A 23,809-nucleotide genomic window follows, 5' to 3' on the forward strand; every position below is an offset into this window, starting at 1 on the left:
AGGGAGCCTGCTTCTCCCTCTGCTGCTGCCTCTCTCTATCTCTCTCTCTCTGACTCTCATGAATAAATAAATAAAACAAAGAAAAAGAAAAAGAAAAAGAAAAACTAGTCTCTTGGTCAAAACAGGATAAAGCAACTTTACATGGTTGTTAACATTTTCTGCCTTCTTAGGGAACATAATTTCTGATGTAGTAAAATTAATCCCCTTATTATTACCACCTTTTCAAGGAGCCCAAGTAAGTAATTTTCAGACAGCACAGTCAAGATTCAAGGAAAAACCAAACTAACATTCATTAGCAATTAGAAGTCATCATAATCATAGCTATGTCCAGATTAAATATGCACATTTGGATGCCAACCATGATGATTAAGTTAATATGCCACCTTTGTTAGTGTCACTATGGCAATATCACAGTTAAAATTATCCAGGTTAAAACTAATAACCTCAATAGGCAATGAACTAACAGTGTGCAAATGTAAGAGAATGCACTGATTTAGGGTGCCTGGGTGGCTCAGTTGGTTAAGCGACTGCGTTCGGCTCAGGTCATGATCCTGGAGTCCCAGGATCGAGTCCCGCATCGGGCTCCCTGCTCAGCAGGGAGTCTGCTTCTCCCTCTGACCCTCCCCCCTCTCATGTGCTCTCTCTCTCTCATTCTCTCTCTCTCTCAAATAAATAAATAAAATCTTTAAAAAAAAAAAGAGAGAATGCACTGATTTAGAAAACTGGGAAAATGTAGATATTTCAATCCCTGTTTTCTCCTCATTCCTCCAGGAAAAGGAGACAAAAGAGCTAAATTTAGAGAAAAGGGAAATTATTGATCATTGTAAGCATTCTTTCAGTAAACACTTTTATGATCTGTTAAAAACAAATTTTAGAGCAACTCTCTTTGTGACTCCTTCCCTTATGTCCCCTTTGCATTCCTTGTGGATTTCTTCTTTAGTCCTCAGCAGAAGTCTGCCTTAGTTAAGCAGCCCTTTGTATTATTTTACACATTCCTCCCCTCTCCCTCTCCCATTTATAAATGAAGTTCTAATACTGGCCTCTAGCATGGGAAGTACTAAAGGAGTACTAGCATCCGAAGTGGGATGACAGTAATAAGAACAGTTTCCTTATTTAAGTACCATCATATACCCATTGTCTTAGTTGGATCCCTCCTTACCATAGATCCTAAGACAAGGATGTAAGTCCAAGTATTTTAACTGAGAAGAGAGCTCAAGAACTATAAATGAAGAATTAGGGAAAGTGAAATAAACCATAAAGCGTATGTCAAAGATCAAGTTTCCAATAAGGGCAATTGGGGCTCAATTTCATTGTGAACCCTCTGAGATACTGTGTGAGTATGCCTCAGAATCAGCCTAATCAGGTATGGAAGGCTAAGTCATTTACGTTTTGATTCCATCACCCTTTGGTGAGGATGGCCTCAGCCATATGGTCTTTTTCTCCTACTTGGTTGTGCCTGTATGTAGCCAGCAAGCCCCCCTCTACTAGAGAAAATCCTTTCTCTGCTAGAGAAAATCCAGAGAAGACATGCATAAGCCCTTGTGATGAGCAGCCATCAGATGGCTGTGAACTGTCAATAACTTCAGCTAAACCTAAGTGAGCTAAGGAGATACAGAGCAGACATCAGTAAGGTCAGCTCTTGATTTGATTCAGGGTTCCAAGCCAGATTCTGGAATGAAAATAGTTAAGAAGACAAAAATTGATTCCTCATGAAGTTCATGGGATTTATAAGAGCAGACAAGTCTAAACAATTCTGAAAATCAACAATTTGATTACATTTGGTACATTTATGTAACAGCTGACATTTTGTCTTATCCCTGTAATTTTTCATCTTAAAGGAATCACGCTGCTGTTTCTCTTCCTCACCAAGCTACGCAGGAATTCCATACTGTTATTCCACAACCTATGCAGCCAATTAGGTTTTATGATCCTACAAACCACCTGAACTCTGTCTAGAAACAGAGATTGTCTCTGTGCTTTATGTTATAGAATTGTTCACTACCTCCAATTTCTCAGTCCTCAGCCCAAGGTGAAACAGCAATGAACAGACATAAAGCTTCCCCCTTAGTCTATTTCACTGCCTAAATTTTTGTTATACATTTTCTAGCTGTTGGGGAGTTAATGTAGATTATTTTTTTTTAAGATTTTATTTATTCATTTGAGACACAGAGATACAGAAAGAGAGAGAGAGAGCATGAGCAGGGAGAGAGGCAGAGGGAGAGGGAGAAGCAGGGTCCCCACTGAGCCAGGAGCCTGACGTGGGGCTCGATCCCAGGACCCCAGGATCATGACCTGAGCTGAGGGCAGATGCTTAACCATCTGAGCCACCCAGGTGCCCCTAGGTTCTTTCTGATCACACAATCTCTTATGCTCTGATTCCTTCAAGACACAGGATTTTCATAAAGTGAGAGTCCATTTAAACACACACAAACCAAAAGTGTATTATCAGTAACTCAGAAGTTCCCTGATGCCTCCTTCTAGTGACCATTCAACCCATAAGTAACCACATTCCTGACATTTGTCACCATAAATTAATTTTGCCTGCTTTTGAACACCATATAAATGGAATCAAACAGTACATACTGTTCTATGTGGGGCCTCTCTTATTCAATATTTTACACATTACTGTAGGTAGCAATAGATAATTCTTTATAACTTTCAGATAGTCTATTTTATAAATTCACCACAATATATTTCTTCTACAGTTTGTGGATATTGGTTTATTACTATTTATTAGCTACTGCAAATACTGCTTCTACAAAAATTATTGTGTAGGGCGCCTGGGTGGCTCAGTCGTTAAGCGTCTGCCTTCAGCTCGGGTCATGATCCCAGGGTGCTGGGATCGAGTCCCACATCGGGCTCTCTGCTCTGCAGGAAGCCTGCTTCTCGCTCTCCCACTCCCCCTGCTTGTGTTCCTGCTCTCGCTCTCTCTCTCTCTGTCAAATAAATAAATAAAATCTTTAAAAAAAATTATTGTGTATTTGGTAAATGTCTGTATGCATTTTTCTTGTATACATGCATAGAAGTGCGATGCTGGACCAAAGATTGTATGTTTTGTTCAATTTTATCGTATACTATTAACATTTTTCCAAAGTGATTTTATCAGTTTTATTTTTCAATTGTTTGTTCCCATACTTAGTTGCTGCTAAATACCATTATATTTGATTGCTTTATATCAACCTTGCTAGATCCACATGTCTATTTTAATAGAACACCAGTCAAATATTTTGGACTTTCTATATACACAATCATTTTAACAAATGTTTATAATTTATTTCTTCTATTCTCATTTTTAAAAAATCTTATTTCACTTGCTAGGACAACCAATTTAATGTTGGATAAAAATGTTGAATAAAAATTGTTTTAATAAGCAATTTGAATCAACACTGACTTTGGAACAAAGCATTCAATATTTTATTATTAAATACATTGCTTGCTGAAGGATTTTTGTAGATACCCATCAAAAGGAGATTGACTTTTTTCCTAATGTTCCAAGGAACACTTATTTTGTTCATAAATTGGTGTGAAATTTTATCAGATGTTTTTTTGCATCTACAAAGACTATTATTTTCCTAGGGCTGTCATAACAAATTCCCACAAACTCTGTGGCTTAAAACAATAGAATTTTCCTGTCTCACAGTTCTGGATACTGGAAGCCCTCAAACACCAATGTGTCACCAGGGCTGTACAAAGACTCTGAAGGAGAATCCCTCCTTGCCAATTCCAGGTCCTGTGGGCTCCAGGCATTCTTTGACTTAATGGCTTTAAAATTCCACTCTCTGCCTCCTTCTTCACATGATCTTCTTCTCAGTGTATCTTTCATGTATCTCCCTCTCCCTGTGTTTTATAAGAATGCATGTGATTGGATTCAGAGCCCACCTAGATAATCCAGGATAAGCTCCTCCTCTCAAGATCCTAAACTTAATCATATAGTTAGCCATATCACGTAATATTCACAGATTCCATGGACTTTATATAGGTACCTTTTGGGTGACATTTTTTGGCCACCACAAATTCATATAATTTGTCTCTTTTTTTTTTTAATATGGTGAATTATATTGTTTTATTTTTTTCTTAATGTTAAACTAACCCTTTACTTCAAGGATGAATTGAACTTGATCATGATACATTATACCTTTATATATTGTTGGATTTGATTAATAATATTTTGTTTAGTCTGTTTTTGCACCTGTATTCATGAAAGATATTATTATGCTGTAACCTTAGAATGTTTCCTTGTCAAGTTTTGGTATAAAATTTATACTGGCATCATTAAAATGAGTTTACAGTGTTATTCCTTTCCATATCATATATCTGGGAGAGTTGTTCAAAGTTTTGTGTTAATATTTCTTTGAATGTTTGGGTGTATTTGATAAATCCGTATAATCCTGGAAGGTTATCTGTGTGAAGATATTCATTATATGTTTAATATATTTAGTACTAATTAGATTTTCAATTCATCTTATGTCATTTGTGTTTTTTCCAGGAAGTTTTTCATTTCAAACCTTGTCAAATATATTGGCATAAAGCTGTTAATGGTATACTTTAACAAATTTTAATATCTGTATGATTTGTATTGGTGATTCCTCTTTCACTCATAATATTGCTAGTTTGTACTTTGTCTATATGTTTCTTTTCATCTTGTTAGAGATTCAAAAATTGCATTAATTGTTTCAAAGAACTTATTTCAAGACTTGTTGATTTTTTTCAGTATAGTTCATTTGGTTTCTTTTTCATTTGTGCTTAATATTTCTTTGGTTTAATATACTAGTCACGTTCCATCTTCTCAAGATGGATTTCCACGTATCCTCCCTTTTAATATATGCATTTATGACTATATTTTTCTTCCTAATCACTCTAAAACAGCTTTTAATGATGTTTCACTAGTTTTTGTAATTTATATTTTTATTTTTACTGAGTTCAAAAATATTCTAATTTCCATTAGATTTCTACTTTGACCAATGGGTTATTTAAGAATGTATTATTTTTCTTGTTATTTATTACCACTGTGCTATTAATTTCAACTGTAGTCAGAAAATATACCATGAATGAACTACGTACATCCTTTGAGATATGCCAAGTCTTGCTTTGTGATCCAGAAAATACCACAAATAATCAATTTTGGTAAATAATCCACATCCAGTTGAAACAAACAAATATTTGTTTTTTGCTGAATGCTCTGTTTTATTAATCTATATCAAAAGGTCAATATTCTTACTAATGTGTGTAAAATCTTTCCCATCCTTATTTCATTTTGTTCTACTTTTTTCTATGATGAACTGAAAAGCTTGTGCTGATTTCATCTACTATGAATGTAGAGTTGGCTTATTATTTCTTAATTCTGTGAATTTGCTTCATATATGAAGCTACGTACAGTTCCCTGTGTAAGGATCCTTTAATAATTGTGCTATTCTCTCTTCATCTCAAATAATTTTGCTTAAAGTTTACTTTGATATTAGCTTAAGTTTTTCCAATGCATTAGTTTGCTAGAGCTTCTGTAACAAAGAACCACATACTGGTTGGCTTAAACAACCAAAATTGTTTCATAGTCCCAGAGGTTAGGGGTCCAAAATCTAGGTGTTGGCAGGGTTGGTTTCATCTGAGGGCTAGGAGAAAGAATCTTCCATGCCTATTGCTTAGCATTTGCTGTTTTGTTGGCAGTCTTGGTATTTGTTAGCTTAGAGAAGCATAACCCCAATTTCTACTGTCCTGTTCACATGACATGCTCCCTCAGGGCATGTTTCTGTTCAAATTTCCCCTTTCATAAAGACTTTGTCACACTGGAGTAGGAGCCCACTCTATTCCAGTACAACCTCATGTTAATTACATCTGCAATGAGCCATCTCCAAATAAGACTGGATTATGAGGTTATGGAGTGTTAGGACTTCAACATATGAATTCTGGGAGGACACAGTTTAACCCACAGCATCAGATTTGCTTTGGCTGGCTTTTACATGAATAAAATGACTTTTCTCCATGACTTAGTACATAAATAGGTTTCATTTCATGAGTCTGTGAGTCAGGTGTGATAGCACTGCTCTAGGCTCCATCCAGGCTAGATGTAAGTCTTTCACATGTCTTTTCATGCCAGAAATCTTACTAAAGGAGCAACTCTTGTCTAGGATATACACTTCTCATGGTGAGGAGAAGGAATGTAAAATGTCAAAAGAAACCATAAAAACATATTTACAGCTTCTGCTTGAATGGAGCATAAGTCCTATCCATGCCCATCTTACTGGTCACTGCAAGGAATAGCAGAAGCTCAACATCACTGAAGTGAGAAGTATAATATTCTCATGAAGTTAGGGAGAAGGAGAGTAAATATTTGCTGAAAAATATTATAATCTACCTACCATTCTTTTACTTCTGATATTTCTATTTTTAATAATGAATACTTTTACTATTTCTTTAAGTTTGTCTCTTATAAGCAGCATATCTTACCTTTTTTTAACTCTAGCCTAAAATCATGTATTTTAATTGAAGCATTTATTTCATTAAATGATAAGGCTTATATGTTATCATGTTACACAAGTTACAGCACATATAAGATTGGGCAGAAGTATGACTTTATTTTAAAAGTCCTAGGTATTTACCAGAATTGTTCATGAAATTGTAAGTTCTTTAAATTTGGGGGGGTTAAGTTACTGGCTATGTAGTTGATACAGATTTTTATTGCAACTTGATTTAATTATAATGTATATAAAACAAAAGCAACATATTTTCAGGAAACAGTTTGATGGGTTTTAAAAATTTATACAATGTTGCAACTACACCAAAATTAGTTTTTAGAACCCTTCCCTCACCAAAAAAAAATGTTCCTTTATGCCAACGGTCAGCTATTTTCCTTTGTAGATATGAATGTATATAATTGGCTAACATTTTGTTAAGGTTTCTATATCTTCACAAGGGATATTGGACTCAGGTTTTCTTTTTATGTTATGTCTTTGACTCTAGTATCAGGGTAATGCTTTCCCATTAAAATAAATTGAAAAGCATTCCCTTCTCCATTACTACTTGAAAAAAATTGAGGGAGACTGATAAAATTTCTTAAAGATTTAAAAAAATAATCACCAATGAGCAAGTAGAACTAAATTTTACTTTTGCGGATGTTTTTAATTAATAATTAAACTCATTAAACTCATTTAAATTTATTTCATTGATATAAATTATTTACATTTTCTCATTTCTTGAAGCAGTTGTTTTCATGAAATGTGTCTATTTCATCTAAATTGGCATGTTAATTAGTGTAAAGTTGTTTACCATACTTACTTATTATCATCTTAATGTCTGTAGGTCATGTACTGAGATCCTAGCTTTTATTCCAAAATTGCTATTTCTTTTTTCTTTTTATTTTTTTAAGATTTTATTTATTTATTTGACAGAGAGAGACACAGCAAGAGAGGGAACACAAGCAGGGGAGTGGGAGAGGGAGAAGCAGGCTTCCTGCTGAGCAGGGAACCTAATGCGGGGCTCAATCCCAGGACCTTGGGAAATGACCTGAGCAGAAGGCAGACACTTAACGACTAAGCCACCCAGCTGCCCCTAAATTGGTATTTCTTAAAATTATTTACGCAAAGTTTTATCCAATTTAATGATGTTTTTAATAGAACCTTTGGTTTTATTGTTTGTTGTTGCTTTTATATATTGCTTTATCCTCTTCTATTTCATCATCTTCTGATCTAATCTTTTTTATTTCTTTCCTTCTGTCTGCTTATATTAGGGTTTAATCTACTCTTCTTTTTCTAACTTCTCGTGGTAGAACCTAGAGCACTGACTTTAAATCATTATTTCATAATACAAACATTAAATGTTGTAAATTTCCCACTAAGCATTGCTTTAGCAGCATCCCAGAGATTTTGGTATGTAGTCCATTATTATTTAACTTGAGCTATTTTCTATTTTCTCCTATGATTTTTTCCTTTGACTTATGGTTTATTTAGAAATGTGTTAATTTCTACATATCTATGGGCTTGCTGAATTTCTGTTATTGATTTGCAATATGAGTCCATTGTGGTAAGAGATCAAATAATTTCAATCCTTTAAACTTATTAAAACTTATTTTATGACTTACCATGTGGTGTACACTAATTGATGAACAGGTACACTTGAATAAATACGTATTTTAGACACGTTGGATAGAGTATTCTGTAGATGCTAATTAGATTGAGTTGGATTCCAATGATTCCCTATTTTCTCTACTGTTAGAGATCTTTTATCTTCCTGTTCTTCTAATTACTGAATAAAATTACTGAAATATTCATTTATGATTATTGAATTTTCTATTTCTCCTTTCTATTCTATAAGGTTTACTTCAAGTATTTTGGAACTCTGCAATTATGTGCACATCTATTTATAAATGTTACATCATCCTATTCTATGCATTCTTCTACCATTAAGAGTGCATGTAGTTCTTTTGTTGTAACATGGTAGAGGGGGAGGAAGGGCGTAGGCTCACCTTGTCCCACAAATACTAGATAACTATGAAATAATTCTAAATACCCAGAAATTGACCTGAGACTGGCAGAACAGACTATACAACTAAAGGTAGAGAAGAGCCCACATCAAAGAAGGTAGAAAGGGCAGTGGTGTGGGAAAGATATGAATCATGGCCACTGTGGTGGGGAAGAGGTCTGCAGTCACAGATGAGAAAGATGAGAGACAGAATAACACAGAGGAGAGAAAATGAATCTCCATGGCAATCGGCTTGGAAAGTGAGAGGAGCTGAATTTCGTGACTTCTGGTGACCAGTGGGGCTTAAAGTCTAAAGTTTTAGAGGTGAGCAGACTTGGCTGGAATAGAGTCTAGAGGGCATTGCTCTGCATGTGGAGGGAACAAAGGCAAACAACCCACAGGCATACAGCTTGGAAACAGCAATCTGAAGGGTGCCTGCGGCACACAGTGGGGAGGTTATTTGCTCATTTTGGAATACTTCACAGAGAGGCAGCATTCATGGAGAGATCACTCCAGGATCAAAGGAATGGCAGGTGCCCTTTTCCCCCCCATCCCTCAGCCCAAGCACAGGGCCACCTGCAGGAACCAGTTCTGTGCCTATACTGGCTACCTAACTTGCTCATAGCAAGACCTGTCCCACTTACCCCTCCAGTGCTCCAGTAGAACTGCCCTTCCCTGTCTTGCTTGCCTCAGTCCCAGCGCTGCAGGCAACCTCCCACAGGAGACCAGCCCAAACCCCTGCTCACAACATATTTCCCTACTGAGGAGTTTTGCAGAGCCCAGGATCCTGCAGCGAGTGATAAGTCTCATTTCAAAGCAGACCATAGCACACCTAGTTAAAAGTACCACGTTCAGGCCAGGGACAAAACACTGCCCACAAAAAGCAAAAAGAACCCCTGCAGATGACTGGCTTAAAGGATAAAACAGCCAGGAGAAAGCTCCCAGAAGCACCAGGCCCTAGAGAACAGGGGACACTACACTACAGGGCACAGTATGATCTCTTCTTCATAAGGCCATTACCCTCAAGAAAAGGAAATGGAGCTGACTGTCTTAACACAGAGAAACAGGCACAGAGACTTAGACAAAATGAGAAGACAAAGAAATTTATCCCAAATGAAAGAATAGGACAAGGCCATTGGCCAGAGATTTAAATGAAACAGATACAAGTAACATGTCTGATGGAGAATTTAAAGCAAATAATCATAAAGATACTCACTGGACTTAAGAAAATGGTGGAAGATATGAGTGAGACCTTTAATATAAAGATAAGAAATAACAGAGAAGAGATAAAGGGCTCAATAAATGAAACAAGAAACACGCTTTACAGAATGAGCAGCAGGCTGGAAGAAGCAGAGGAATTAATTAATGACCTAGAAGACAGAGTAATGGAAAGTAATCAAGCTGAACAAAAGAGAGAAAAAAGAATGCAAAATGAGAATAGATTTAGAGAACTCAGTGACTCCATCAAATCATGTGTATTATAGGAGTCCCAGAAGAAAAAGAGAGAGAGAAAAGGGGCCAGAAAATTTATTTGAAATAGAAATAATAGCTGAAAACTTTCCTAATCTGGGGAAGAAAACAGATATGCAGATCCAGGAGGCACAGAGAACCCCCAGCAAAATCAACAAAAGCAGATCCACACCAAGACATATTGTAACTAAATTGGCAAAATATAGTGATAAAGAAAAAATTTTAAAAGCAGCAAGACAGAAGAACTCAGTAACATGTAAGGGAAACCTGATAAGGCTAGCAGGAGATTTTTTAGCAAACTTTCCAAGCCAGAAAGAGGTGGCATAATATATTCAAAGTACTGAATATGAAAAATTTGCAGCTCAGAATACTCTAGCCAGGAGGGTATCATTCAGAGTAGAAGGAGAGATAAAGAGTTTCCCAGACAAGCAAAAACTAAAGGAGCTCATGACAATTAAACCAGCCCTGTAAGAAATATTAAAGGGGATTGTGTTAGCTGAAAGGAGGGGCCAAAAGTGACAGTATGAAGGTAGAAAACACAAAAGCAGTAAAAATGAATATTTCTGTAAAAAATCAAAGCACTAACAAAATAATAGGATGTAATTAGGACAACTTATACAAAAAAGGGGGGAAGGAGACGAGTAAAGTATGAGTTTAAACTTAAACAACCATGAACAAATAAAAACTGCTATATGCAAAAGAGGTTATACACAATCCTAATGGTAACCCTATATCAAAAGCCACTAATAAATGTGCAAAGAATAAAAAGAAAGAAATCCAAATATATCACTAAGAAAATCAGAAAACAATGAAAGAGAAAGACAAGAAAAGATCAGAGAAAATCTCCAGGAACAACAAGTAATAAAATGGCACTAGATACACTTCTATCAATAATTACTTTGAATGTAAACGGACCAAATGCTCCAATCAAAAGACATAGGATGTTAGAATGGGTAAAAATAAATAAATAAAACCCATCCATATGCTGCCCACAAGAGACTCATTTTAGACCTAAAGATACCAACAGATTGAAAGTGAGGGGATTGAGAAACATCTATCGTGCAAATAGACGTCAAAAGAAAGCTGGAGTAGCAATACTTATTTTGATAAAATAGATGTTAAAACAACGACTGTAACAAGAGACAAAGAAGGACACTATATATGAATAAAGGGGACAGTCCAAGAAGAATATATAACAATTGTTAAGTATTTATGCACCCAAGATAGGAATACCCAAATATATAAAACAGTTAATAACAAATATCAAGGAACTAACTGATAATAATAAAATAATAGTAGAGAACGTTAAAACCCCACTTACATCAATAGAAAGGTTATCTAAAGAGAAAATCAAAAAGTAAACAATGGCTTTTAATGGATTTGATAAGATATATTCAGAACATTCTGTCCTAAAACAGCAGAATATACATTCTTTTCAAGTGCACATGGAATATTTTCCAGAAGAGATCACAAACTAGCCCACAAAATAAGCTTCAATAAATTTAAGAAGATCAAAGTCTTACCCATACATCTTTTCTGACCACAACACTATGAAACTAAAAGTCAACCACAGAAAAAATCTGGAAAGACCACAAATACATGGAGATTAAAGAACATGCTACTAAAAAATGAATGGGTCAACCTGGAAATAAAAGAAATTAAAAAATCCATGGAAACAAATGAAACTAAAAACACAACAGTCCAAAACCTTTGGAATGCAGCAAAAGTAGTTCTAAAAGGGAAGTATAGGGGCCTACCTCAAGAAGCAAGAAAAATCTCAAATAAACAACTAACCTTACCACCTAAAGGAGCTAGCAAAAGAACAACAAACAAAACCTAAAACCAGCAGAAGGAAGGAAATAATAAAGATTAGAGCAGAAATAAATAACATAGAAACTAAAAAAACAATAGAAATGAAACCAGGAGCTGGGTCCTTTTAAAAAATTAATAAAATTAATTAAATAAGTAATCAATAAAATGGGTAAACCCCTAGCCAGAACTTATCAAGAAAAAAAAAAAGAGAGAGAAAGGACTCAAATAATTAAAATCACAGTGAGAGAGGAGAAATAACAACCAATTCCACAGAAATACAAACTATTATAAGAGAATAGTTATGAAAAACTATATGCCAATGAATTGGACAACCTAGAAGAAATGTACAAATTCCTAGAAACATATAAACTACCAAAACTGAAACAGGAAGAAATAGAAATTTTAAACATACTGATAACCAGCAAAGAAACTGAATCAGTAAACAAAAAATCCCAACAAAGGTCCAGGAACTGATGGCTTCACAGGCAAATTCTAACAGTAAAGAATTAATAGCTATTCAAACTATTCCAAAAAAGTAGAAGAGTAGAGCAAACTTCCAAATTCATTCCATGAGGCCAACATTACCCTGATACCAAAACCAGATAAAGACATCACTAAAAAAGAGAACTACGGGGCCAATACCTCTGATGAACATAGATGCAAAAATCCTCAACAAAATAGTAGCAAGCTGAACCCAACAATACATTAAAAAATCATTCAACATTATCAAGTGGAATTTATACCTGGATTGCAAGGGGAGCTTCAATATTCTCAAATCAATCAACATGATACATCATATCAATAAGAGAAAGGGTAAGAACCACATGATCATTTCAATAGATGCAGAATAAGCATTTGACAAAGTACAACATCCATTCATGATAAAAACCCTCAACAAAGTAGGTTTAGAGGGAACATACCTCAACATAATAGAAGGCCATATATGAAAAACCCACAGCTAACATCCTTAATGAGAAAAAACTGAGAACATTTCCCCTAAGGTTAGGAACAAGACAAGGTTGACCACTCTTTCCACTTTTATTCAACATAGTACTGGAAGTCTTAGCCATGGCAATCAGACAACAAAAAGAAATAAAAGCCATCCAAATTGGTAAGGAAAAAGTAAATTTCACAAGGAAAAAGTAAAATTTTCACATTTGCAGATGACATGATACTGTACATAGAAAACCCAAAGACTCCACCAAAAACTGCTAGAACTGATAAACAGGTTGTTTATATATATTAATATATAACTTTATGTATAATATACATTCCATATACTGCATACTATATATATTTTGTATATATAATTTTATATATAATATAGTATATACAATTAATATATAAATAGTATATATATTTTGTGTGTGATTACCCTACTGGGGTTCCTTGAGCTTCTTGGGTGTATATATAATTAATGTTTTCTCTCATTTGAGAAGTTTGTCATTAGTTTTTCAAATATTTGACTTCTGGCTCTTTTTCTCTTCTTCCAAGATTCCATCTTAATATGTGACAGAATTCATTCATAGCATATTGTAGGTCTTAGGTGAGTCAAATAAATCTGCATATACTTGCTCACAAAATCTTTTTCCTGGTATCTACTTAACTTTCAGGCTCACTTTGCCACAAATTACCTTTCCCTATTTTTTTTTACAATATAGCTTTACTGAATGTATTTTTTTAAACCTGCTATATCTTTTTCACCTTCTAATCTTTGAAAGAGCTACTATCTCTTTATAAAATATTTCTCCCCACCTTCCTTCACTAAAATAATAGGTATTTATCCTTCATGTGTGAGCTTAATTATTCATTTCTCCAATGAAGCTGTATTTGCCTGTAAGACCATTCAGAGTAAAAGAAACCCAAAATTTCAAAGTTTATCCTAACTTATGAAAACAATACACTTGAGCATTCATAGAATGTCCATATTTTCAAAAATGCCCAATGGCTCAAAGTTAGATTCCTACTGCTTAAATAAGGGATACTAGCTCAAATTTTTTGAAAGAAATAAAAGTACTGTGTAAAAGTTCTCTGTCACACTGGCTTTGCTAGTTTTTGTTGTATAAATGAAAAACCATATGACTAAACCAAGATGATTTGTTATTGAGATTTTTGTGACATTCCAGGGACAAGATGCAAATAGACCACTGTGATATTGCCACTTTGATCAACCTTGAAGACATTCAACTTAGGGTTCCTGCTTCTAAGTAAATGTATTCTAGCAGAATTGCTGACATTTGAAAATATCAGTGTAGGGATATGGTGGTGACAAGAGAAGTTTCAGTCATTTTGAAAAGTATTATAAAGTATTACAGATAACCATGTTGACAAAAACATGTGAACTACATTCCATACCAAAAATATAATCACATTATAGCATAATGGTCTTGGAAGAGAATATTAAAACAGATTATTTTCAGAAAATAAGCACATAGACACATAAACAAATAGCTAGCAGAGAGATCATCTGTAGAAATACAGAATGATTTGTTTTTTTTATTTTATTGTTATGTTAATCACCATACATTACATCATTAGTTTTTGATGTAGTGTTCCATGATTCATCGTTTGCATATAACACCCAGTGCTCCATTCAATACGTGCCCTCTTTAATACCCATCACCAGGCTAACCCATCCCCCCACCCCCTTCCCCTCTAGAACCCTCAGTTTGTTTCTGAGTCCATAGTCTCTCGTGGTTCATCTTGCCCTCCGATTTCCCCCCTTCGTTTTACCCTTCCTACTATCTTCTTTTTTTTAACAGATAATGGAAATACAGAATGATTTGACTCCAATGACTAACAAAAGGAAATTCTTTGCCAGTTTTTCTTTGACTCTATGATTATTGTATAAGCCACTGTTACTTCACTGAAAGCCGTATTTTATATCTGAAATAGTTCTTAAAGTTTATCTAAATTTGGAAGTTTCAGTATAAAAAAGTGCCTGCTCTACAATGATATATGCCTGTGCACAACAGTTACACTTGTCTCTTAAAATATAAATAATATATAATGAAGGGATTTGAAGATGTATATATTTTGTTCTAATATATAAAATAAATAAAATATAATATTCTATTGGTTAAAAAGACTTAGCCAAAGCATATTCTAATTATTAATCTTCTTTTCTTGGGTTGAATATTCATTTTGATAAAGTGATAATTAGACTATTCCTTTTATGACTATGTCTCAGGAAGAAAAAGGCCAAAAATGTAAAAGAAATAAGTATCCTTAATTTATCATCTAAATAGAAGATTCTATCCCACTACAGGTGCTATGGCACAGTAGAACACAAAAAAATGGCTGAAACTAATTCAGACATTGGGGCTACTGCTTTATTCCATCAATTCTAGATAGGTGGAACTTGAAACTCAATCTACTTCAGTGGTTCTAAGTGTAATGATGAGGACTATGAAACCAATCAAAGGACTGTTACGAGAGATTTACATTATCTCCATTGTGAATGATATCCATCCCTAGTGGAAGAATATGTCCTAAGGTAAACTTTTTTACTCTAAATCAAAGGTGGTAAGAAATGATGAAATTGGGCTTCTATTTCCATTTCATCTCTCTTTTTGTATCCTCACACATTTATCCACTTGGCCTCTTGTATACAACTGTGTCAGTGTAAGGAGAATTTGTTTGAATCATTGTGATGAGTCAAGGAGAATGAAAACAGGTAGATAAATTTAGCTAGTCCCAAAGTCATTTTGTAGCATTGTCACTCTGCTCAATTCCAAAAATTTAAGGCAAAGAATCAGTTTCTTCATAACGGGCAAAATTAGAGGTCCCCTAAAATTTAAGAGAGTACCTATTCTACATTAAGAATAATGTAAAGTCATTGAAACCTGGATAAAATTCCAGCTAAGATATGGCCTAAGTATGGTAGGCAGAATGACCCTGAAAAATGTCTACATGCTAATCTCTGGAACCTATGAATATGTACTGTTACATGATTAGGTCTTTACAAATATAATTAAGTTTACACACTTTAAAATAGGGAAATTATTCTGCATTATCCGTCATTCATACTGGCCCAATCTAATCATATACATCCTTAAAATCAGAGAACTTTCTTGGCTGGGGTCAGAAAGATGCCGCAAGACATATCAGAGAGATTTAAAGGGCAAGAAGGACTCAATCCACCATCTTTGGCTTGAAAATGGATGAGGCAGGATGATGAGGAATGTCTTAAGAATCTGAGAAAGGCTCCTAGCTTAAGTCCTCAAAGAAAAGAAACCACAGACCTACAACTGCATAGAGCTGAATCTGGCCAATAATCTACATGAATTTGGAAGTAGGTTCAGCCCCAAAGCTTCCCAAAAAGAACATAGCTCTCTTCATACTTTGATTTCAGCCTGTAAGACTCTAAGCAAAGGACCCAGCTTATCACTGTCCACCCTTGTATTTACCCAACGAACTGTGAGATACAAATGGGTGTTGTTTCAAGCCACAAAATTTGTAGAAAGTCGTTATATCACCAATAGAAAACTAATACACTAACATAATAAACTCTTCATAATAGATTCTTGAACTTCAATTTGTACTTTGGTAATACAGAAATTAATATGCTGATTTAAATAAAATGGGAAATACACTAATCTAAGTAAAATACTTAGCAATATTCATTTTCTATAATATATTTTTCCAATATATAAAACTGCATTTAAATTTTTCTACATCATTATTTTCATTGTGTTATACCAAACATAAATCTGAGTATAAAATAGCTAAAAATTAATAATCATGAGGTACCACAGTCAAAAGCAATATCTAATGGTGTAACTAGAGATGCTGGATGATGCTACATAGAATGCTTCTTAACCTCTCAATTAAATGAGGCTTTCTTCTCCAATCAGGAAGCTAGCCTCCCTCTGAAAAGAAGAGGAAGAAGATACACTTGACATTCTGATATTGACACTGCATGTATGAGATAACTGCCAAACTGAGAGTAAAGCCAGGAACATAGTCATATGAACAAAGGAAAATCATCCTCTATCAATAAACAATAATGTTTGCCATTTGTTAGGATCATTACCAAAATCAAACTTGCTTTATTAGTAAAAATGGTAAATATATATATACTTAAACTGTGAACACATGGTTCAACAGAAATCGAGAATGTGGACTTTTTGATAAAAATATCTTTTTGCCAAACAGATGTGCAAGACATGAAGAAAAACAGCTGCTAAGCAAAACAGGGAAAAGAAAAATTGCGGTTAGAAAATAAAATGAATTTTCAATTAGGCATATTTTCAGTATTTCTCTAAAGACAGCAGACTTAAAATAGTGCCAGAAACAAACTCTATATCTTTTAAAGGTTACATTGTATACTTTTATTTTAAGTAAGTTCTATAGTAAAAAAGAGTATAATAAAAATTCCATAATAATGGTTCAGTCTGTTTTTTAAAAAAGATCTTTTTATTGGCTTCATAAAATTGTGAATTAAGGAATCACCTACATATCACATTGAGGTCTCAAGCCCAGATTCTTTTATGCAGATAAGGAAGGTGCTCTACAGGATCTTATTCCATTGAGCCTTGATTCTTCTTTTTATTTTATCAAATATAAAAATGCCTTTAAAAATCCCATATAATATTGACACTGATATTTCAACTTTAAGGCACATTTTTAATGCTTTCAATATTTTATTGCGTCCATTTGAAGAGAAGTACTTGAAAACTTTGCACCTGCTAAAATATCTGATATTTATGAAGTTTGTCTTCAATATTTTACATTAATTAAATAACTTATATAGTGTTAAACAATGTTGGTGAAGAGATTTTATTAAGATACAGACTAAAAATTTTAGAAGGTCAGAAAGTTAGCATACTTCTACAAAAGATACATATCTCTAAAATTTTAACTTAGAGAAAACATTTTCAGCTATAAATAATGAGTAGTACAAAGACTAACACTACACTCCAATATTCAAAAGGCTTTTTCAGACTAATTATTCATGGGCCAACTAGAAGTCACATGCAATTTTTGTTAGTGTGAAAGGATAAATTGACAATATCCCATCTTTGCTAGGTTTTTAACAAACATCATTTTATTTGTACAAAAATTATTCTTACTAGCCATATCTTAACTGATTATGAAATATAATTAAAGGAGATACCAGAAGAAACAGAAACACTAATGTCAAACCCTCCCTTTCTTTTTTAACTACTTTACTGAGATATGCTCGCCATACACAAAGCTGTACATATTTAGGGTACACAACTTAATGAGTTTAGAGATAACTATATATCCATGAAATCATCACCACAATCTATGCCATAAACATATCTATCACCTCCAAAAGCTTCCTCCTGCCCTCTTATCATTATTGTATTATTTTACAAGAACATTTAACATAAGATCTATCCACTTAGCAAAATTTTAAGTACACAATTCAGTATAGTTAACTATAAGCAGTACGCTGGGCCTTTTTCATTTACATAAAGTGAAACTTTGTACCCTTTGACTAATACCACTACTTTTCCTCCCTTCAGCACCTGACAACCACCATTGTAATCTCTGCTTCTATGACTTTGACTATTTTGGATTCCTCATCTAAGTGAGGATGTATCTTGTAGTACTTATCCTTCTGTATTTAGCTTATTTCAATTAGCATAATGACCTCCAGGTTCATTCAAGTTGTCACACATGGTAGGATTTCCTTCTTCTTTATAGCTAAATAATATTCCATAGTATATATACATCACATTTTCTTTATCCGTTTGTTCATCAATGGAAATTTAGATTGCTTAGCTATTATGAATAATGCTGCAATGAACATGGTAGTACAGATACTTCTTAGAGATTCTGATTTCAATTCCATTGGATACATATTCAAAAGTGGGACTGCTGGGTCACATAATAGTTCTGTCTTTAATTTTGTGAGGAACTTCCATACCATTTTCCATAGAGGCTGCATTGATTTATATGCTCACCGTGCTCACAGTGTATAATTTCTGCTGATCTTTGCCAACGCTTGTTATCTTTTGTTTTTTCAATAATAACCATCCTAATAGGTGTGAGGTGATCTCATTATGATTTAGGTTTGCATTTATTTCCCTGATGATTATTGATGTCAACCACCTTTTCAAATTGTTACCATTTGTATGTTTTCTTTGGAGAAATGTCCATTCAAGTTTTTGTTTATGTGATTAAAACATGAAAAAAGGTGTTTTTACTTTGTTTTGGTTTTTTGGGGGTTTTTTTGCTATTAGTTTGTATGAGTTCCTTATACATTCTTGATATAAGTTTTTATCAGGTATGTGATTTGTAAATATTTTCTCCCTTTCCACAGGTTGGCTTTTCATTTTGCTGATGGTGTTTCCTTTGCTGTGCAAAAGCATTTTGATCTGATGTAGTCCCATTTGTCTATTTTTGCTTTGGTTGCTTATTTTTAGTTTTATACCAAAACCCATTTTAATACATTTCTTTGAATTAATGGTTGTTAAAAGTAAACCATAAGCAGAAATTTAAATACATTTTATGGGGTTTTTTTATGTGTATAATATTCTCATTTGTCCCCATTGTGTTTCTTCTATATTTGCTCTTACTCTCATTATTCAAACTTTTTTCCTCCCCATTTCTTTATATACATCATATTTCATGTTATTGGAATAATTACTATAATATGACTGCCTTTTATTCCATGCTAATGAAATCAGTAAAACTTTCAACCTGAATACCTTTGCATCATTAATGTGCACATAATGATTTTTGCTACATTTGTTTCTGATGAGAAATATCAGGTGTTTCAATCAATTTAAAAATAATTTTGAATTTTTAAAGTTATTTTTGCATAGATATTTTCTCTGATAAATTTTTAAAATTTATTGTTATTTAATTTAGAAAGATACATTGTTTCATATCAAGAGATTTATATTATGATTTGTAACTCTGACTTAATAAAACTATATAAATTTTAGACTAAGAATGGAATCTTTTGAAGCTCTAGGTTATTTTTTCAAATGTAACAACACTTAAATTAATTTTTAAAATTATATTTCTATTTTAGCATCTTTGAACATCAAAACTTAAATCACTACCTATATTTCAGCTTTCTAAAGGTTTCTTTGATTTGAAGAGCTTTTAAAGTATATTTTCATTCAGAATGATAGATGAATTCAGCATTTCCCTGTATTAGTTTTTCATTAAGTAAAGCTCTATTTTCTTCTTACGTAAAAAGAAATTATAGTTTTCTTCTTTTAGAAAAATCATTTTTTAAAAAATCATATTTCCCTGCCTTCCACTCACTAAACTATGGATGATATAACAAAGCAATTTAGGGATAATTCTATTCGTTCTTAGAAAGTATACTGTGAGGTCAATATTTTTATGCTAGTCAGGTCTGCTTTGTGGTTAACATCTTGGATTGTCACCACTAGCTAGCTGAGTGTTACATGTTGATGGCAGAATTCCAGGGTGACATCTGACAGTTTGGAAAAAAATCACTGAAAATTCTTTACACAGACAAACAAAATGCACCAGTATACCCTTGAACATTTTTTATTTAAATTTCAGAAAAACAGTGCTGGTCTCATTCCATATACATGTCATTTTGCTAATCATTGAAGAAATGCAAAGATGAATGCCTATTTTTATCTTAAAGGCTTCACATCTCTCTCTAGGTAACTATTATCTCTTTGATCCCCCTGAATAGGGGGTACAGTAATATTTTATCCATTTGATGGATGAGTAAACTCACACTTTAGAAGAGGACTAACCAAAGTAAGGCCAGAAGACCAGTTTTTATCCCTGCACTATTAAATAACAGTCTAAATAGAGATAATATATTAATTAAAAGTGTTTAGAAATCTTAGAGCAATATGTCAAAGCACATGCATATCTGTTCAATTTAATAATAAAAATGGTGCTATATTCTCTATATCTTTTTTCATTTTTGTAGTAATTCTATATAACACTGCATTTTACAGAAGTTTTTATCTGTATTGAATGGGGATAACTAGTACTTCACCAGAGACAGTTTAAGAAGTATTACTTACAAAGTTATTTGTGTTACCACAACAGCATTATTCAGTTATTCATACCTGTAACATATTCTAAAATAATATATGGGTTGTTTCTTTTTTTTGGGGGGGTGTTGTTTCAAAATTAAAAAATCCTCAGCCCAACAATAGGAAACTGATATTTACTAGGTCTTGTATGAAGCTGAAATATATGTATTTGCAAAATAAAACAAAAACCAAAACCTCTTACTAAAAAAACAACGGAAAATAATTGGAACATGTGAATCTAGATTATAGATACTAGGATCACCTACTTCTATTCTACTTAATGGTCCCTAAAAGAGTTTACAATGATCACCAGTCAAAATCTCCTCCCTCACAAAATGAGCTCCTGTGAAGGCTCAGCCTGGAGGGATGGTGCTGGCAGATGGAGGTTCCATCAGTGATGATATTGGCAGTCTCCAAGGTAACAGTTACCATGGTGAAGGAACACCTCCAGCATGGCTAGCATTAGTGTAAGAAAGGAAATGCAGAAAATGTGATTGCTGTTATGGCTGCTCTGTAAATGCCTTATGCAGATTTGGGAAGCACTGTGGAGCTGCTTCTATACCTTCCCCTTAACTCTGGCATATTCTTTCACAGCCCGTTTGGTTTGCTTTATAGAAAACCCAAGTGAAAGCACCCAAAGCCTGTTTGAATAGTCATACTAAACAATTTTCAATCCCTTATCATCCAGCCTAGTTCAAGTTCCAAGCAAATAATTGGAAAGTCGTATCATCTAGAAGCTCTAACAACTTAATAAGGAATTTTTATAGCAAGTGGAATCGAATTAGCAATACTAAAAAACCTAGCATTTTCATATGGAATTTTTATTTTATTCAAAAAGTTGTGTGTGTGACTGCATACTTCCCAAAGCTTTACTACTGTTTATTTGAATGTGAACATCACTTGTGAAAGCTTGATGAAAGCAAATGGAATGAAATTACTGTGTGCCAGAAATCTTTATTATTATAAATTTGAATAAAAATGAGATAAGACTTTGCTTAATCAATTTCTTTTATACTTAATAGGAAAATATAAATTATTCTGAATATTGGGATGTGAACCAAGGATTTAAAGATCCTTCTCCAGTGTTTAAAATCTATGTGTGTATGATAAAAGACATAGGCTACTGCTGAATTGTCTATAACTCAGCATGGAGATGCCTCAAAAATTAGAGGAAGGTTGAAGAATCCAAGCAACTAGAATAAAAATAGGTAAATTTCTGGTAATTTAGTTGCAATTATTCTTTTTTTTTAAGGCTTTATTTATTTATTTGAGAGAGAGTAAGCGAGAGAGAGAGCATAAGTGAGGGGAAGGGTAGAGGGAGAAGGAAACTCCCTGCTGAGCAGGGAGCCTGACATAGGACTCGATCCCACAACCCTGGGATCATGACCTGAGCTGAAGGCAGATGCTTAACTGACTGAGCCACCCAGGAACGCCTAGTTGCAGTTATTCTAAAGAATGTCTGGTTAGGAGGACAAGAATAGGCACGTGGAGAATTTTCTTACTGTACCCTTTTTCTTTTCCCTACATTGTCCTGAATAGATGATTAGTATCCTATCTCTACTGCGAGTCAGGAAAAAAAAAAAAAAAAAGCTACCAGACTCATAGTGTAAACATAATGCAAGTTCAGACCAAAGCCTTACCAGGGTGGCAGGCAAAGAGGAACAGGTGGGTCCAGTCATCTGGGCTAGCCACTGGGTATTCTCTTACTTAATCCTCTCATCACTCACTTACTGATAGCTGATATAAACAAAAGGTGATAAAAGATAAAAAAGTTGGTTATTATAAATTAGTAGTACCAAGAAATTCCCTAAGAAAAAAGAAGACCTTATGGGAATGGGGTCCAACAGGGAGAGACTGTAACATTCAAAGGACTTCGTCCTGAGGTACCACCCCAACCAACATAATGAATTCAAAGTAAAGACAAAGGTTAAGGTATGGGCTTTCAAACCTCCCCCAAAGTACACCACTTATGCATTAGATCACATTCCTTCTTCACTACTTAAAGACATATCACCAACAATTACTCTTCTTTTTCTGGCACCATCATGTCATTGCTCCCAGGAGGAAATTACTGTAAGCATTCAAATGCTGATATTTTTCCCATCTTTAAAAAAAAAAAAAAAAAAAAAAAAAACCAACTTTAACAGCATATTCCTCAGCATTTCCAAATCCAGTTCTATTCCCTTTTAGAGCAGAAGTCTTACAGAGTTGGCATCCCTTACAGTTTACAACATCTTTCCTCTCATTGCCTCTTAAATCCATTCCATGGGACGCCTGGGTGGCTCAGTGGTTAAGCATATGCCTTCAGCTCAGGTCATGATCCCAGGGTCTTGGGATCCAACTCCCACATTGGGTTCTTTGCTCAGTGAGGAGCCTGCTTCTCCTTCTGCCTGCCGCTTCCCCTGCTTGTGCTCACTTGCTCTTTCTCTCTCTCTCTCTGACAAATAAATAAAATCTTTTAAAAAAATCCATTCCAATCAGGTTTCACCCTTACTGCTTCTCTGAAATTGCTATAACTGATTTCACCTTTTTAACAATACATTCCCTAGATGCCAAAACTAACAGTCAGTCCTCAGTACTTATTTCTAACCAAGCTGCAACTTGTGGTTGAACTCCTTACTCACTGGTCTCCACAAACTTCTTTGCCGCTATCAACTTTTTTCTTTTTAATGTTAGAGTACTCCCAGGTATTACTCTTTGATATTCTTTGCTTTTCTGTCTATGCTAACGGCCCAGGCAGAAGTCAGCCTCAGAGCTTAAATACAATTTATACAGTGACAATACCTAAATTTATATCTCCAGACCATACTTCCCTCCCAAACTCCAAATATTCACATCAACTGCTTACTTCATATTTCCTAAGATGTCAATAGACATCTCAAACTTAGTACGTCCAAACTGAACATCTGATTTCCCCCAAACTCCTTATTCTCTAATCTTTCCCAATTCAATTGATAGATACCCCCATTTTTCTACTTGCTTCTCTCCTTCTCCCATACAATCTACCTGGAAATCCTTAAGTGTATATCCAAAATCTAACCACTTCTCACTGTGTCCACTGCTTT

This window comes from Mirounga leonina, unplaced genomic scaffold (genome assembly GCF_011800145.1).
Source record: "Mirounga leonina isolate KUSES-001 unplaced genomic scaffold, KU_Mleo_1.0 Mir_127, whole genome shotgun sequence".
In the NCBI taxonomy this organism is placed as follows: Eukaryota; Metazoa; Chordata; class Mammalia; order Carnivora; family Phocidae; genus Mirounga; species Mirounga leonina.